The 18,681-nt window shown below is 44.8% G+C and overlaps 1 protein-coding gene across 1 annotated transcript in view; it reads left to right on the top strand.

Annotated features, from left to right (window-relative positions):
- Window positions 1-18,681, top strand: part of LOC147738052 (uncharacterized) — a 66,390-nt gene that overhangs the window by 42,598 nt on the left and 5,111 nt on the right. The gene's annotated exons all lie outside the window — the stretch shown is intronic.

Here is an 18,681-nt window from a genome sequence, read left to right as displayed (position 1 = left end):
ACGACCATTTATAATAATTGGCTTTTGGATGCCTGTGATCAGCTTGTTTCTCACAAAAAATGGACTCCCAAACGGGCCTCTCCTGCAGAGGTTGTCATATGGTTACTACGTTTCTATATATTGTGTTAAGTTAGCATGTGCTTATTAAATGTTTAAAACGCCATATTTTCTTTCTGCTTCGGTTTGCACACGACACCTAATTGTTATTGTAGCTTTCAACCTAGACGAAAGATGTGATTTATTTGAGAATAATATGTTATTGCCCTGGTATCAGTCGTGCTTGGTACACTTGGTACAACTGTCTGCACACTGAGAACTGCACACTCTCAGAATAACCTAACACAAGGTTGCTGAAGGCCTGATCCTCGCACCACGTTAGTCATAACACAAATAATGTTTGTGCCAACATTTGGCTCTACGTGGGTTTAAGATACAGTTACAGGGAATGAATCAACACACTTGATGCTGAGCATGCTGAGAGCTGGCAGCGGTTGATGTGATCTCCTCCTACTGAGAATTAGAGGTATGGGTCCGCCCTGCTAAGAACCCAGATGAGACCTTCTTAGATATAATATAATATGCTAATTAGGGTGCGCGAAATATAGGTGTAACAGATTTCTATAGATTTTTGCATCATAAAATGCTATCACCTTTTGCTTACTATGGATTAGTGACTATGCTGCTGACTCTGATTTTTATAATATGTATATTGATATTATACAAGATATTGCGTTTGAGAATGCTGCATTGAAAAATAAACATTTCAAACTTGCACGTGTATTCTTTGCCTCCCAGTTTCGGTTTGGAATGATAATATAACGAAAGAGTGTTCATGTGTTCCACGATACCTGAGGTACTCTAAGTTCATGTTCTGGATTGTCTAAGTCATTGGTAAGTTATTACTACCGATGAGACACTGTAGCTAGCTTGGTAAGGGGATTTCTGAAACAAAGGTGAGTAGTGGGTCACCCTCAATCTCCCAGGTTCTAGATCTCTGTGCACAGTTCTCTGGGAGAACGGAAACCCTGCTACATGGCGCCCATACGTTGATTGGCCTTATATCATGACACTCGAGTAGTATATCATTCAAACCTGGACGCCTTCAGTCCCGTTTCCGGAAAACGGCAGTGTCGGAAAAACCTACCTATTTTTGAAATGGGTCTTTTCAAGCTTGAATCTATCTAAAACGGTTTCTTTGAATTACTACCCAGTTGTGCTACAAAGTGATCTTTGTGTTTTCGCTTTCCTGTGCTGACATGGCACAAGCCGTGGAAATCCCGCAGCATAGTCGCATTGCGGTGCGTGACCATTTGCGGATGTATGATGTTCCTTTGGAAGGCTTGGCTGTGGTACTGATGGTGAGTGCGGAAAATGCTTACCCGTACGAACTGTTTTATTCGTGGGTGACATTTCCGGCAGTGGACGCTACTTCTGGTGTGTTCCACTCATACACTGCTTCGGATGTACCAGTTGCGTACGCTCCGTACAGGGCACTGGAAGTTCCTATTGATGCTTGGCAACATGGAGTTTGGTTTGGTGGCGCCCTACCGCACGCTTTAACCGCTTCGAGGTTAGGTCCTTTGTCCATTCCGGGCACTCCTTGGCCCGCTTTGGCTGGGTTAACTCCTCACCCTCGACGAGCCACTTGTAACGTGGCTGATCTGCGGCGGCTTCATGAAGTCGCGGTGGAAGTGATTCGAGCGCTTGTTCATTACACTAGCCGTAATGTTCAGGACGCGGCCCCTAGGGGCGCACAGCTTCGTGCAGAACATGCTGGTCTGAAAATCAATCTGGTCATGGTAAATTCCGTGATGGGTAAAAAGCCCCAGGAAAAGGATGATTTTCCGTTCTGGCTTGCTGAGAAATTTGGCCAGCTGGAAGCTGTGTTTCCCAACACGAGTCCGGGTGATAAGCACCGGATTCTTACACTAAGTTTACCGAAGGATTTGGCTCCTGACCTTGTTGACTGTGAGACCTGGGGCAAGACTTTTGCAGCGTCTATTCGAGGTGCTATGGCTCCCCGTCTGTGACCAATCTAGGTGGGGTCCTTAAACGTGTTCAAGACGACCACGGACCGGAGTTGGCTGTTGAATTGGGTATGCGCCTGTGTGGCTCCTTTGATGTAGTTTGCGATCTGATCCTTGCAAATGTCAAGGGGGATGCAGTGAACTTTCAGGTTGCTAACGCATTGGCGTTGGTTCCCAAGGCCGAACGACCCCGACGGTTAGCAAGGATAATTGTGGCTGCTTACAAAATGGTAGGCCGCAATGCGATGGGGGTTAAAGCTTTTCCTGATAAGGAGAAGAAGCAGCCCCAGGGTCAGACATCGGACACTAGTGGTCAACAAAAGTCCAAGAAACAAAATTGGCCTAAAAAGCAGAATCAGGGTAAGCAACAACAACAACAAACACAGGTTTCTGCTCCTGCGTCTCCGTTGCCTGCGCAGTCGGACCGAGTTTATGATTTGCGCGACCGCGCGATGATTAAATCGCCTGAGAGGTTTCAGGCTTCTGACCAACTCTCTCCTCGTTCCTTTTCAGGACTCATCGGCTCCGTCAACCGGTGGTGGAGGGAGCGGCAGGGGCCGGGGTGGCCAGCAAGGACGTGGTCAGCCCCGCCCGCGTGCCGGTGGAGATCAGCAGGAAGGCTCTACGCCCAAGAGACCATAGTTTGCTACGAAGAAAGTCGCTGCCCTGACCGCGCATCGTTATGCCCCAGATAGTGAGAACGCGGCTTCGGAATCTGACGTGGGCTCTGACCTTGCTGGACAGCGCAGCAGAGATTACCATAGTGAGAGAGGCCCTCCGTCCACTGTTGAAGGTGACAGCGACTGATTCTTATGTTGTGATTGAAACTGCTGATACGCATGTTGCTCCCCCTGAACGTCTTTTTGAAATTGTCCTATTAATTGAAGGTGACATGCAGCGAACTGTAAAAGGGGTATTTTGGGAAAATCTCTCGTCTACGTATGATATTTTGCTTTCGGAGGCTGACTGGCCCCCACCTTTTGTTCTCGCAGCTCCGCGAGGGGAGGAGGTAATCCTACCCAGCACACTGTGCCAAGAGTGGAAGCGCTGCATTTTGCAGAAGAGTGGGCTCTGGCGCTTGCGCCGGCTGTGTACCGCAATCAATGTGGCTGGGATAAATTGTCACCAAGCCACGAGATTCCTTTACGGTCTCAGCCACAGCCTCAACCTCAATATCCCATACGGCGTGAAGCAAAAGCTTCAGTCGCGGCTATCCTTGAACAATTGGAATATCAAGGTGTAATTGAAACGTGTGTGTCACCGATGAATAATCCCCTTTTTACTGTAAACAAGCCGGACGGCTCATATCGTTTGGTTTTGGATTATAGGCATTTGAACTCGCATTGCCGTAACTGCGCAGTACAGAATACTCATGGCTCTGCGTTAGTGAATAGTCTTGAGCGTAAACGGTTCAAAACCACGCTTGACATTTCCAATGGTTTTTATGCCCATAGATTAGACGGTCTAAATTCCCAATGGACCAGTTTTACATGCGTGGTGTGCAAAAAATGTTTAGGCGACTCCCAATGGGCTACAAGAACAGTCCTGGAGTGTTTTCCGCACGCATTGTCTCTCTGCTGGAGAGCTTCGACCCAGTTGCTTGTTCGTATGTGGATGACATTTATCTCACAGACGACGATCTTTGGGAGCATCTGTGTCGGGTAAATAGCATAATTTGTAACTTTGCTGACATAGGTTACAAGTTTAACTTTGCAAAATCGCACATTGCAGAGTACACAGTGTTGTTTCTAGGTTACGAGCTTAACAACGAAGGGAAGGGTTTAGCACCCCACTTCCTGGAGAAATGCGCACAGTTGCGCTCTCCGACAACACTGAAAAAATTACAATCTCTACTGGGCTTTCTGAATTTCGGGAGGACTTACATTCCGGAATATGCCCAGCGTATCAAGCCTTTGTATGCTTTGATACAACCAACTTTTTCCAAATCATGCTGGCTGCCTGAGCATTCAGCCATTCTGCAGTCTTTGCAGGCTGATTTGCTCGCTTCTGAATACTTACAGACTCGTGATAACCAAACCAACCTGGTGATAAGAATTATCCCTGGGGCGGTGGGTTTCACGTACCTGACTTTTAATGAAGGAGACACAGTACCTATTGCTTACAAGTCACACTTGTACACTTCGGCTGAATTGCGTTTTTCCACTGTGGAGAAAGTTTTAACGGCTGTACAGATGGCAATTCTTAAGGAACGTGCCCTGTCACAAGGAAAGCGCATGTTGGTTGTTACCCCGTGTCCTGCCTTAGAGGCGGTTACGAAAGCCAGTGTACCTAATTCCAAAGCTTTGCACCCTCGGTGGATTCAATGGGCTGCATCCTTGACGTCCCAGGTTGTCACGTTTATTTTTGACCCCACTTTACGGTCGCAGGAGTATTTACAGTATGAATTTGTTCATCCTGCTCCATTAGCAATGCGGCCGTTGGAGGACTTCCATTGCATCATTTACACTGATGGTTCGGCGCAGGTTGCGCATGGCTCTAAACATGCCTACGTTTCCGCTTGCGCCATTGTGGTCGGGGCCATGGTGAACGATGAGTTCAAGTCCAGTGTCGTGCATACGCAGACGCTTGGGGACTGCACCGCACAATTGGCAGAGCTTCGTGCACTGATGCTTGCATTGGAATACGCTGATCCTAGTGTGACGACTTTGATCGTAAGTGATTCTTACTACTGTGTCCAGTCTTACAATGAGAACTTGTTCTTTTGGATTCAAAATGAATTTCGTGACTCCAAAGGTAGCACAATAAAACATAAAATGATCTGGGTCCGAGTGGCGGAACTGAAAGAGAAGCTGCCACTCGTGTTTGTGATTCATACTCTCGGTCATCAGCGCGTGGGGGTCCACGCTGTTGGCAATTCGCTTGCTGATGAAGCTGCGAAGTCAGCGGTATCAAAATACTTAGTTGCAGCGGTCACGAGGTCCAAAAGCAAAATAGATGATGACATTTTGGCAGCAGTTGCTGCTACGGAGAAGGGAAGTAAATATCCTGCGGGGTTCCCTTCTAAATACACATACCACTTAAGTCCCGATAAGGTTCCTTATGTGAAAATCCCTGAAGTTGGCGAACGTCTAGTTCCCAACTCGGATCGCAGAGCTGCTTTAATTACAGCGGCGCATGAAGGTGTGGCGTCTGCGCATGCGGGCGTCTCAGCCACTGTAACTCAGCTACAACAAAGGTTCTGGTGGCGGGGACTGTACAAACAGACGCGCGATTATGTTCTTAAATGTGACATTTGCCAGCAGATTAAACCTTCAACTGCTGCGCGTCCGCCTCAGACGCAGTTGTACATCTCGAATAAACCGCTTGGATGCGTTTATTTGGATCACTGCGGTCCATTTTCTTCTGATACTGCATACAAGTACATCTTAGTAGCAGTAGATTCATGCACACGCTTTATGTGGGTATGGCCACATCGGAGCGCTGATTCACGTACTGTCATTAAGGATTTGCGAGTCTTTGTGGGAATTTTTGCCTGTTGTACCTTCCATTCGGATCGGGGTCCGGCTTTTGCCTCTAAGGCGTATAAGGATGCTATGGTTTCGATGGGGATCCAAGTCAAATTTTCGAGTCCCTACAGACCTGAGGGTAATAGTGTAGTTGAACGAATGAACCGCGACTTAAAGCAATCTTTGACAGCTTGAGTTATAGGCACTGGCAGAAACTGGTTAGCCCACCTCATAGGCGTGCAGCGTGCGCTTAATAATCTCCCTAGAAGGTCTCTGGGTGGGCGGACCCCATACGAAATGCTCTTTGGTATCAAGATGTATGTACCTGACCTCGATGGGCTAGACAGCAAGGTCCAGGCCACGTCCTTTGACGTAGATGAACATTGCAATGTTTTACAGAATCTACAAAAGACCAGAGACAGTCTTGCAAAGGAACATTTGCCCTCCACATCGGATGATGCGCTGCAGATCCCGGTAGTTGGCTGGCTACCCCAAGTTGGAGAACTGGTTCGAGAGAAGATCGATAACAAGAAAGAGTTTGGTCCCTCATATCGAGCACCGGTTCGAGTACTTGGAGTGAAGGGCACAAGAACAGTCATTTTACCACCACTTCCAGGTCGTAAGGAAAACAGATTTATTTCTATTGACAATGTCAAGACACACAGGGTGGCCGATTCTTCATAGCATGACACCAGCTGTATCCTGTCCTTCCATGGTGAGGCACTCTGTGCTGGCTATTACATCTGGTGCAGAACAGGAGGTGTCCCTCGAGATGCCTGCCATATCCAGTCCTTTATTAAATACTATTCCTGATACTAACATTGATGAGCAAAACTACACTTATCCTGCTGATTTAGCGATGCCTGATTTACAGACCCGTTTGGCAGGCCAGTCCAGATTCTCTTTTGACTCTGTTTCGGAACCTTTAAAGAAACCCACAAACATTGCAAGATAAGATATGCCACGTTGTTTAAAAAACATTTTTTAATTCCGCCTTGGACATACATTTGGTTGATCCTATTTTCATTCTATCTTTTTATGTCAATTGGTTTTGTGTTTTATTTTTTCCGCCTGATTGATGGTCACTACGTTAAAGAAAGAACAGGAATTCGGTACCTTAATGGAACATTGGCCCCTCTTTCTTCTTCACATTCTGCGCACAGACTTAAACGAAACTTATATACAGTTACCATTACTGCTTGGTCTGTCCTTGATGGGATTGTGTGGGATGCGGTTAGGTTTCAGATACATGGGCCCACGGAAGTGATTAATGTTCCAAATGTGCTTAGAGTAAAAATGGGAGATGTAATTAAACAGAATATACGTTCTGATGATTGGGATATTCAGGCCGTAGAAGCATTATTCTCTGATTTGAAGTATTATGCTGCCTTCGATGCTGAGGATCTGTACACAGATTCTATTAATTATGGTGATTTGTTTTGTTTTCAACACTATGGTAATCATTTTTTACATAAGACAAATTCCAGGAGGGTAACTGTAAATTATACACAATGGGAACATTGCCCTACTCCATTTGGTGGCAGTTCCAATACGATTCTGAAAAAATACACCTATTTTACAGACTTTAATCAATCTAATCCCGAGTCATTTTATTTTAAAATGACACAAAAGTCCATGTCCAAAGTTAGACTTACCGATACAAAATTGCTGTATTCGAAGTCCTTTCTAGACAGATTGGCTGTAGATGGCTACGAATTTTGGAAAGGAACAATTGACCTTAAATCGGTTTGGGGTACCAAAGATTGGCAGGTACAAGGCACTGAGGCTTTGCACCGTGCATGTCTCATCCCGAATCACATGTTGTTTTTAAATTCATCTATTTTGCAAACAACATGCTTTGGATTGGCTACTTCTAAAAAATTAAATACACCGACCATCCCAAATTTAGAGGAATATACAGGTTGGGGTAATTCTACTGATTTGTCCATTCACGAGTTGCAAACTTTTTTACACAATTCGTCCTTTAACATTTCCAGTTTGGATTCCAAAGGTTGGCTGGTGTGGCATAGGAGTGCTGATTCTTGCCAACGCCGTTTTTTGGGTTTGGCTAAGGGGTTCACAAAAGTCAGACTTGATCCCCGTTTTGAAGAAGACTATACTGTCACGACTTATTCTGTGGGGAAGCTGTGTCAGAATTGGTTACAACATTCCACATTAGCTGCAGTTAAACTACATCTGTCTTTATTAAATGATAATGTGGATTTGAACGACTTTATAAAAGGCCCGGCTAAAGGTAGATCTAAACGATGGCTGTATGCAATTTACAATGAAATTTGGAAAGTTACCCAGGTTGAGGCTGCTAAACGCCTGAGAGCTATTGATCAAGCAAATTTAGAGAAGGTGCTTGCAGTTGTGGATAACAGCATTAACACGCTTTCTTCCCGAATTTACACGTTGAACAATATTGTGTCTTCTGTTGTTGACATTGTACATGATGAAGTGTCCGTGTTATATCATGGTCAAAATCAGTTGCGTTCTGTCATGCAGTTTGCTTGGACACTACAGACTCTTAAGTCTGGTCGAGTGCCATGGAATTTTATGAATGTCTCGTCACTATTTGCCCCATTTAATCTGACTGAAAAACAGCGCATGCTATCAATGAGAGATGCAACATTTTCTATGTTACATATTGAAAAATTAGAATCCCTGCCATTTTCAGTGGCTGAAGTGACTGCTGCTACATGGCTTATCCATGGTGTTATAACGTTACCATTTGCTTTGTATAAATTTACAAATTGTATGAAATATATAGCCATTGGGCGATATGAACCATTAGGCAGCGCTTTCCTCCATGAGACATGGTCTTTACCATACACTTACAGATGTCTAAAGGAGGGAAATGAAGTGAATCTGAATGGTGAAGAATGTACACAGTCGCCTGACCGTTCACTAATATGCAGACACATCCAGTTGCATGGTTCTTGTAATCAGGACAAACCTAATTTGGCCTGTGTTTTGAAAGGGACACCAGTTCCGGCAATAGTTCCCACGTTCACTTTGTTGTCCAACGGAAGTTATTTACTTTTGAATAACGAGTTTTGTTGTGGGTTAGAGGCTGGTATCGCTTATGTGGTTACCGTGTCAGAAAGGGTGGTTTGCTGCAAGAATGTGTTGTATCCACCCACGCATGGGGATTCAGAAGTTTTAATTTGGCCAAGAATACCAACCTTGAGAGCTGAGTTCAATGGTTTAGGCCGTATAAGAGCCCTATTGTCTCAAAAGCAGGTGGCCCTGAGCTCTGCCCGCGAAACTTATGTCCTTCACATAGCAAACACACGCACAGAAGTACAGGCACTTTTAAGTACTGATTTGCCGTCTCATTTTTGCGAGCTGGTTCATCAAATCTTTAATGCCTCCTCCACAACGAGCCTGGCTCATTTTTTTAAAATGGTTAGCAGTGGTCTCGTGACTACATTTGAAAAAGTATTTGGTATTATCCTTGCGTTCTTTCATTCTATATTCGCTAGCCTGTTTGGCGGATTTCCTGTTTTGCTGGCTTTGGCTGCAGGCGTTCTGGTGATATTTTATTTTATAAAACATGGATGCCCATCCTGCGCAAGGAAACGCTCAGCCCCTACTGATGCAGTTTCGCAACCGGATGCTTGATTATTATGGATCCTTGCCGCTTGCGACATTAAGCACGGCTTTTGGATTATCCTTCAGATTTTCCTATTTCACATGTGTCCAGCCCGTGTTTCATTGCCTGAGCTGTGATTTCGACTGGGCCATTGATTTGTGTCTCTGTTTACCGACTTCTCCTGACGTCAACTTTGATCAGCTGATGAACCCCTTAGTGGCTCACGAGTTGGTCTGTTCTGGCGGAAGGGTTATGGCTGTGGCAGCGATGCATGGACTAATGGGTCAGTGGGATATATTCGCAGCGGCGCATGACTTTCTGGCACAGAGTGTTCTCGAGAACCCACTGAGTTGTCCTCTGAGGTTGCTAGAGGAATCGGTGTTGGAGGAGCACGTATGTTCTTTCCCTTTGCTTAATTGGATGGCTGAACTGTTTTCGGATGATGGCAGTGATTTCATGTTGGAAGCTGTAGCTACCTATTTTGCATATTCATTCAACGATGAGTGACTCTGAAGACTTCCATCATTATGGCACGTGACTTTTTAGTAATTCTGAATGGTGCCTTTTTCAATACGAACATTCGATTTTTTCAGATGTTCTAGGCCTATTAATTAAAAGTAGGCCGCAAGTTCGACTTTTTATATTTTGTGTGGCCACTATAGGCATTCATACATACATTTTTGTGTTTTTAAATTTTACATACATTTAAATACATTTAGCTTGGCTCAATATCATTGAACTCTGCTTTCATGTCTTGCCTCTCATAGAGTATTGGCTTATATTTTTCTCTTTTAACCGTCCTCGGATCATTGGGGGGGTGTCATATGGTTACTACATTTCTATATATTGTGTTAAGTTAGCATGTGCTTATTAAATGTTTAAAACGCCATATTTTCTTTCTGCTTCGGTTTGCACACGACACCTAATTGTTATTGTAGCTTTCAACCTAGACGAAAGATGTGATTTATTTGAGAATAATATGTTATTGCCCTGGTATCAGTCGTGCTTGGTACACTTGGTACAACTGTCTGCACACTGAGAACTGCACACTCTCAGAATAACCTAACACAAGGTTGCTGAAGGCCTGATCCTCGCACCACGTTAGTCATAACACAAATAATGTTTGTGCCAACATTTGGCTCTACGTGGGTTTAAGATACAGTTACAGGGAATGAATCAACACACTTGATGCTGAGCATGCTGAGAGCTGGTAGCGGTTGATGTGATCTCCTCCTACTGAGAATTAGAGGTATGGGTCCGCCCTGCTAAGAACCCAGATGAGACCTTCTTAGATATAATATAATATGCTAATTAGGGTGCGCGAAATATAGGTGTAACAGATTTCTATAGATTTTTGCATCATAAAATGCTATCACCTTTTGCTTACTATGGATTAGTGACTATGCTGCTGACTCTGATTTTTATAATATGTATATTGATATTATACAAGATACTGCGTTTGAGAATGCTGCATTGGAAAATAAACATTTCAAACTTGCACGTGTATTCTTTGCCTCCCAGTTTCGGTTTGGAGTGATAATATAACGAAAGAGTGTTCATATGTTCCACGATACCTGAGGTACTCTAAGTTCATGTTCTGGATTGTCTAAGTCATTGGTAAGTTATTACTACCGATGAGACACTGTAGCTAGCTTGGTAAGGGGATTTCTGAAACAAAGGTGAGTAGTGGGTCACCCTCACTCACCCAGGTTCTAGATCTCTGTGCACAGTTCTGTGGGAGAACGGAAACCCTGCTACAAGGTGAATTGGCGGAAATTTTATGACAAAGCAGAGAAGGAGAATTACAAAACTTGTATTTTCACTTACAAGCAAGCTCTTTTGGAAGCTAAAAAAAGAGTACTTCTCGTTACAAAATACCATTGCCGAATCCAATTCCAAAGCATTGTTTAGAACTATTTTTAATGTTTTGAGTTTTACAAAGCGCATAGCTGCCCAGTGACGGGGTATCCCAGCGCTAACTAAGCCATGGCTGAAACACTTCAAAGGAAAAAGAAGAGCCTAAGCTGGAAAGAGCCAGGTCTTTAACGCCTTACAAAAGGCCAGATGGTTCTGGAGTCCTCTGATAGATGTAGGAAGAGAGTTCCAGAGGCGTGCCGCCTGAACTTTAAATGGTCGACCGCCCGCTCTAGGTCTGAGAAAACGGGAAGTGCAAGCCAAGCCTGCATTAGCCGAAAGCAAAAGGCGGTTCTTTACATAATGGGCCAGCAGATTCGCCAAAATCTGCGGTCCTTGGTAGGTCAATATTTTATGAGCCACACACAAAGACTTAAACTGGATTCTTTTCGCTATCGGTAGCCAGTGCAATTTAGGCAGAAGGTGCGAGACTGAGCAAGATCTGGGCAAAGCTAGCAGGGCGCGAGCTGCTGGGTTCTGGATTCTCTGCAGGCGGACAATACAGGACTTGTTGACGCCTAAATATTAGGAGTTCCCATAGTCCAGCCTTGACAAAATTGTAGCCTGAAGGATGATTTGGCGAACTTTTGGAGCAAAATAGCCAAGTAGGGGCCTCAACCCTCTTAGGAGACCAAAGCAGGATCCAGACAGGGCCTTGGATTGCACATCAAATGAAAGTTCGCTATCGATCGAAAAGCCCAAATATTTTACAGCCTTCTTTGGCTGGGGTGCAGGTTTAAGTTTGACAGGCCACCACTGTTCTGACCAGAGGGAGCTGTCTCTACCCAGCACTAGAATTTCTGACTTGGCAGCATTCAGCAGTAAACAACTAGCTGCCATCCAGTCAGAGATAGCTACCAAGTCCTCTTTCAATGTGATGAGATTGTCTTGGCAGTTCCTCGAAAAAAGTGATGACTAGCTGGGAGTCATCGGCGTATGAAACCAATGACAACCGTCTGCTTTTTGCCAGTAGGACTAGGACCTGTACAAAGATGTTAAAAAGTGCAGGGCTCAATATAGAGCCCTGAGGAACCCCGTGTTTAATAGCATGTGTGTGAGAATCAAACGGTGGTTCCACCACTTGAAATGCTCGACAGATTGTGCCAGGACTGACTTCACATATGCCTCAGTAACCTTAGCCAGAAAAGGAAGCTGGGAAATTGGACGAAAGTTATTCGGGTCTGATGACTCCAAGGAAGGCTTTTTTAAAAGTGGAATGATTTTTCTAAACTAGCTAACCCTGCCGCTCCAAAGAAACCGGGGGATGCAGAATTTTGTAATAAAATAGCTGCCTTTTTTAAAACCAAAGTAGAAACAATTTTTACCTCACTCAATGGTCTAATCAATGATACTCAGACTGATTTCAATCTAACAGAATCATGAAGCTTAGGTGCCGCGGCAGAACTACTGGAGCATTTCACCCCGATTGAGAAAGCAGATTTGGTCAAATTGTTGTCTGTGCTAAAATCGGGTGGCCCTAGTGATCCGTGTCCTCCTGAAATTGCTAAGCAAATTCCGGAAACTTTTGGAACGGCTCTCACACCCCTGCTTAATGCAGTTTTACAGTCCGCAATTTTTCCCAAAAATTGGAAAAAGGCTCTGTGCTTCCTCTTCTAAAGAAGTAATCTCTTGACCCTAAGGACCCGAATAATTATCGTCCTATCTCTAGGCTTCCACTACCTGCCAAATTACTGGAAAAAGAAATAAATAGCCAAATCAGCAACTTTATCTCTGCCAATAACTCCTTGGACCCATCGCAATATGGGTTTAGAGCTTTTCACAGAACGGAACTGGCTTTAATAAAATCAACCGAGGAATTCAGAGAAGCCGTCGATAGTGGAGGTAATGCCATCTTAATCCTCCTGGACCTATCCGAGGCCTTTGATGCGGTCCACCATAGGGTCCTGCTGAACAGGCTCTCTGATATTGGTGTGAAGGGCTCAATATGGAAACTGCTACATTCCTTCCTGTCTGACAGAGCTCAGACAGTAGATTTAGATGGCAACACTTAGGAACCCTCCTCACTTCCCTGTGGGGTGCCACAGGGCTCGGCGTTGAGCCCTACGCTTTTTAACATCTAAGTGGTACCCCTGGCCAGTGTCATCAAGTCGTTTGGTTTCCAGCTCACCTCCTACGCTGATGACACACAAATTGTGCTATCACTGATGGAGGGTGCGGAAAGGGAGGCGGGGGAGAGGTTCTATAATTGCATGAGCTCTATGTCCACCTGGATGTCGTCCAACTGTTTAAAACTCAACTCAGCTAAAATTGAGGTGTTAAAATTTTGCAATAATCCCTGGGTCTGGACCCCAGACTGGTGGCCGGAGGATCTGGGATCGTGCCCTACACTCTCTAGGAAAGCTAAGAATTTGGGAGTCATGGTGGATAACAAGCTCACCATGGGGGACCTAGTGAATCAGGTATCTTCAGCAAAAAAAGCAAGTTCTTCCTATCGGCAGACAACCTAAGGACGGTTGTCACTGCACTCATTATGTCCCATCTGGACTATTGCAACAGCCTCTAGCTTAATGTTCAGAAACAACATATGAACAAGTTGCAACTGGTCCAGAACGCGGCAGAGAGAATGCTGACGGGAACCCGTAGGTTTGCTTCGGTCAAAGGAGAACTTAAGAAACTGCATTGGCTCCCAGTTCCACTTAGATCACGCTTCAAGGCACTTTGTGTCGTCTTTAAGGCGGTTAATGGGATTGGTCCGGAGTTTCTTAAAACCAGACTTACATGGTATGTTCCTACGTTCCTCCGGATCCAAATTAGTCCAAACCTCCACCTTTAAGAAAACTAATTGGGGAGGCAGAAGTTTTCTCCACTGTGTCTCCAAAGCATGGAATGAACTTCCGTGCCATATCAGAAATGCGCTAAACCTTTTTTCTTTTCGCAAGGGTTTGAAAACATGATTCTTCTCCCACTAAACAGCTGATGCTCCCCAGGTCACCAGTACTCAGCGGCAGAACACCCTAGGGTAGCAGTGCGCTTTACAAGTACAAATAACATAACATAACATAGACACACAGACACACACGCTCTCTCACTCACACGCATTCTCACACATACCCACCCTACCTCACATAAGAAACATATAATTAACTTCTAAATGACACCTTCGACTAGGACCATTAGTAAACAGGTTCATGCAGAATTCAAAAGATCCTACTAGTAAGGATATCTGTGCAGTCATCCCCATGACAGGAAAGAAGAAATACAAATGAATTAATAAAATGCTTTAGGAGGCTAAGCATTCTTAAATTAAGAAATGAATGAGAGATAAGCCAGGAATAGAGAGAAACAGAAAAAGAAATAAGAAAGAGGACAAAAAAAAGTAAAATCTATCTATATAAATAAAAATGTAACTGTTCGTTGTTCAAAATCTAAAATCTCCGAGAGTACTCCACCGATTGCTTTGAAATTTTGACACAACGTTGGATTTGAAAACGTGTGTGTTTTTATATACACAACGTCGGATTCAAATACACGCGTGTCGAATACGTGCGTGTTTTTAATCGAAGGCCCGAACAGACCCTATTGATTTGGTTGATGCGCAACAACTACAAGGGACGCATAGAGTCAATAGTCTACATATATTAGGATGGACAGTTGGTGTCAGGATGGCAGACCGTGAAGTGGGTGGAGGAAGGGGGGAGGAGTTGGTTCAGTTTGCAACATATTTTAAAAGAACAGGATGCAACCGCTACCTGCGGTTCTGTTACATGTTATATATTAAGGATGCGTCCAAAAGCTACCATCTGTACTGTTTGTTTCTGTTATAATAACTGATGTGATGTGATTTAAACATGTATCAAATTGATATCGGTAAAAACTGGATAACAAGCAGCAAAAACAAAAAAAAATGCGTACTTGCTATGATACATGTACTACAAACTGTGGTTTTCGATACAGTTTGTTTAAAAAAAATGTTTTAAAAAGCTCAGGGCCAATCTTTAGAATTGTGCGGTTTAGATCTAGACACAGATTGCTTTTCACAGGGACAATTATATGTTGTGTGGTCTAGAGTCGGCAAACCAGACAATCTCTACATCTGCACAGACAATGGAACAACAAAAAATATTGTATACCCACAAACATTGTGAAATTAAACATATTAGAAACGTGCGCTTGTCCTTTTCTTTCTTTTCCATTTAACCAGACTGAGCCACAGAAACGCGTGGCCGGGTACAGCTAGTAAAGATAATAAAAACAAGGGAAATAGAAAGTACGAAAGAAAGAAATGAGGCTCTCATATATTATATTCAGTGGTGCTTATAATACGGCGGCCAGGATATCCGTCACGTTTGTGTCTGACTAACCCTGCCAGCGAACTCTAAATCAGGCTCTTGACACTTTGCAATGTTGCTGCTGTTAACTGTGCACCATTACTTCCGCAGAAGTCACGGGCAAGAGATCCCTGGCCGCCTGTAACATACTTTTTATAATTGCAAGGGTGTGATAACACCGCATAAACAACAAGTGCAGATTAAACCGCAGGGTTCCAATAAACCCACACACCGTAAGATTACGCTGTACTAAACACACAAGCCTCAATACCAGGTAACTAATGCAAAGACTGATGGACATAATGAAGCAGAACTATAGATACATGCATAGCACAGACAAGATAAAGGTCTTGATTTAGAGTTTGGTGAGCAGGGTACTCCTTCACAAGCGTGGTGGAGTATCATGTCCAACAAACGGATGGTCTGCCTGACCTAATGCAAGTCAGCTGGATTGTCATTTGTCCAGCCTTACTTGAGTGGCATTGATGTAAATACATCGGACGGCCCTTCCTCTCTAGATCAGGCTGTTTGATGTATTTTTCTCTTATTCTGGACCACCAGGGAATACCTGGCAGTCATGATGAGAATTTGTTTTTAAATGAATCCCACTTCCTGGGAGTAAATTAATCAGGGAGAAAGTTCCAGGGGTGTGAGGGTGATTAGTTATTGGTTTTAAAAATCAACTCCAGCTTTGAAAGCTTGTTTTTGAAAAACACAAACGTTGGTGAATGGCCGCCTGAAACATCCCCAAGGGATCCAGAGAATTGTAGATCAACTTCGTATAGATGGTTGAGATTGCTTTTTCGGAGGAGTGTGGCTCAATGGTTAGAGCGGCAGACCCTGATGGCCCGGGACCAGGGTTCAATTCCCGCATCGGCGGGTCTTGGGCTCAATTTCCTCAGACCTGACAATTCTCGCCTCGTGCCTTGTCTAATCATGGGTCTCTCGCTGCAACTCTGGGCAATAGCTTGCTTAACCTCTACACCGGCTCCAACAGCGCTAGGATGCCTGGCTTCACCCTGGGGGTGCCCAGGATTGGACACTTCACAGGGAAAGCCAGGAGGGGTTCCATAGCGGTATGATTGATAGCGCCAGGAAACCGCTTGGTGGCAGCGCGCTCTACAAATACCTTGACATTTACATTTACATTTGCAGAGCATGACCCACCTGCAAATGTCAGAACCGTCTTTAGTCACCTAATATACATTTGTTGTAGGATCGTGAAGGACACAAGTGCCTGTCCCCTCCACACATCGCCCGGCGTTCTAAGCTAATCAATCCCTATTTTGTTAAGCCCTGCAAACCTCCCACTGCACTTAAAAGATCACCATCATACAGTGGAGTAATTTCAGTCAGCTTACCTTCTCAGCCTAAACACTTGGTAGCCTCTCTCCACACCCTTACCACTGTTTGGGTATGGGTAGGTAGGGTGCACTCATACTTTCTTCGATACTGCACTGGTGTGGGGTAACCTTTCTTGCCCATGGGCAATCTTTCTACCCCGTAAGAAGGATCCTCACGGTCCGCAAAAACCCAGTTGTTGACTGCCATCAGCTGCGTGTCCCAGTAATACTTGCGAATGCTCTGGACCGCTGGTCCACCTTGAACTCCCCTCTGCACCTTACTCAGCTTGAAGAGCCACCATCCCACAACAGGAGCCGAAGTTCTCAGTCTACCTTTTAAAAGAAAATGTCTGGTGGGATCTTAAAGGACGTTTTTGCACGATGTACAGGAAACCCTGGAGGGTCATCACTTTAAATAGGGTCACTCGGCCCAGTAAGGAGAGCGGGAGCGTCCGCAAGTGTGGGGCATCCCAGCGAAGCCGGTCTAATTTCAGGAGTATGTTCCTGCCTGTGCTCTCTTGAAATGAACACGCCCAAATACTTAAAGCCATGAAGTGCCACTTGAACTGTGCACGTAGAGTCCAGCCGCAGGGTCCCTGCCACCAGCAGGAATATTAAGGACGTCTTCCAATTGATCTTATATTCTTAATAATCTCCAAATATGTGAAAGATTTGTAGGATTCGTTCACTCGAGAAGGCTGATTACGTATCCTACACCAAAACATCAGCGTAGAGGGAGATTCTCTCATCCCACTCTTGATCAACTGGAATACCCCATATGAGAGGTCCTGGCGAATCTACGCATGTGTGAAGAGCATAGGAGACAAGGAACATCCCTGTCGGACAGCAAAGACTCGGAGACTGTGTTATTGACGTGCATGTGCGCTAGAGGGTCCACATACAAGAGCATGACAGCAGCACCACTGGTTCAGCAAAGGAATCCCCTGTTGCATGTGGTACTCCATTAAGGTGTCGGAGATTTAAGCGCGTTCCCTCGTGTGGCATAAAGCTACTGTCCGCAGGCAGATCGCTAGGGCCTATGCAAGGACCTTAGTCTCAAAATTAAGCAGGGAGGTAGGTCTATGAGACCCAAACACAGTTACTGGTTTGTCCTTTTTTGAGATGACCACCACCTCAGACGTTCTTTGGTCCTCTGGGAGACACCCTTATTTTCAGGCAGTCTGAAACCTACTCTGGAGGTACTCACTGATTTCGTCCATCATGCTTTTATGTAATTCTATGGGGGGCTCATTAGGCCCTGTTGCTTGTCCGGTTTGCAAGGCTCCTATTGTCTTATTTATTCAGTCTACTGTCAGGTCGTGGTCTAGTGCGTGTTGGTCCTCATTCGTTAGCATTGGCAGGGTCAGGTCTTTCAGGAAGTCTCTCCCACTATTTCTGTCCCCTTGTCAGTGTCCTCAAGGATCACTGGCTTGAATTCATCCTATAGCACGCAAGCTGATTCAACATGCCGCCTGTTCCCCTTAAAATAGAAGTCTGCTCCATCTCTCATACGAGCTTTGAACGTCTTGTCTTTTTTAAATATCATGGAACAACCCTTGAGGGTAGCATGAAGTCCACAACCGGACTATCGAGTTGCACCTCCACCAGCGAATGGTCTGAGATTCCCCCTGCTATGTGCGTAGCGGCTCTGAAATCATCTTTATGGACAGTCCAGTTGAAAAGATAGTGCAGGCATGCCAGACTACCATGAGCTACAGACAGGTGCGTCCGGTTCTGATACCCTCTTACCCTCTAGGGGCATTTAGAAGTATCATGAATATAGTATAGGGTCAGTTCTGTCACTCCAGTCACCCCAATGCGTGTATGCTCTGTTGTAAGCGTCTTACCCTTTCACAGGATGAGTCAGTCTTGTCTGGGTCTCTTTCCTGTTTCCCGAAACTTGAATGGTATTTACCACTTGTTTTAAGCAGGTGGTAGATATATGCATGTGGTTGGTTTGGGGGCGGAGGGGGGACGGGTGAAGCAGGGGAGGGAAGAGGAAAGCATTTTCTAACAGAGGCAAGAATTGTGTGTTTCCCCCAG

Source organism: Lissotriton vulgaris, chromosome 1_1, assembly GCF_964263255.1.
Source record: "Lissotriton vulgaris chromosome 1_1, aLisVul1.2, whole genome shotgun sequence".
Taxonomy (NCBI): Eukaryota; Metazoa; Chordata; class Amphibia; order Caudata; family Salamandridae; genus Lissotriton; species Lissotriton vulgaris.
The sequence above is the reverse complement of the archived record's forward strand: the minus strand, read 5'-3'. Positions and strand labels throughout refer to the sequence as shown.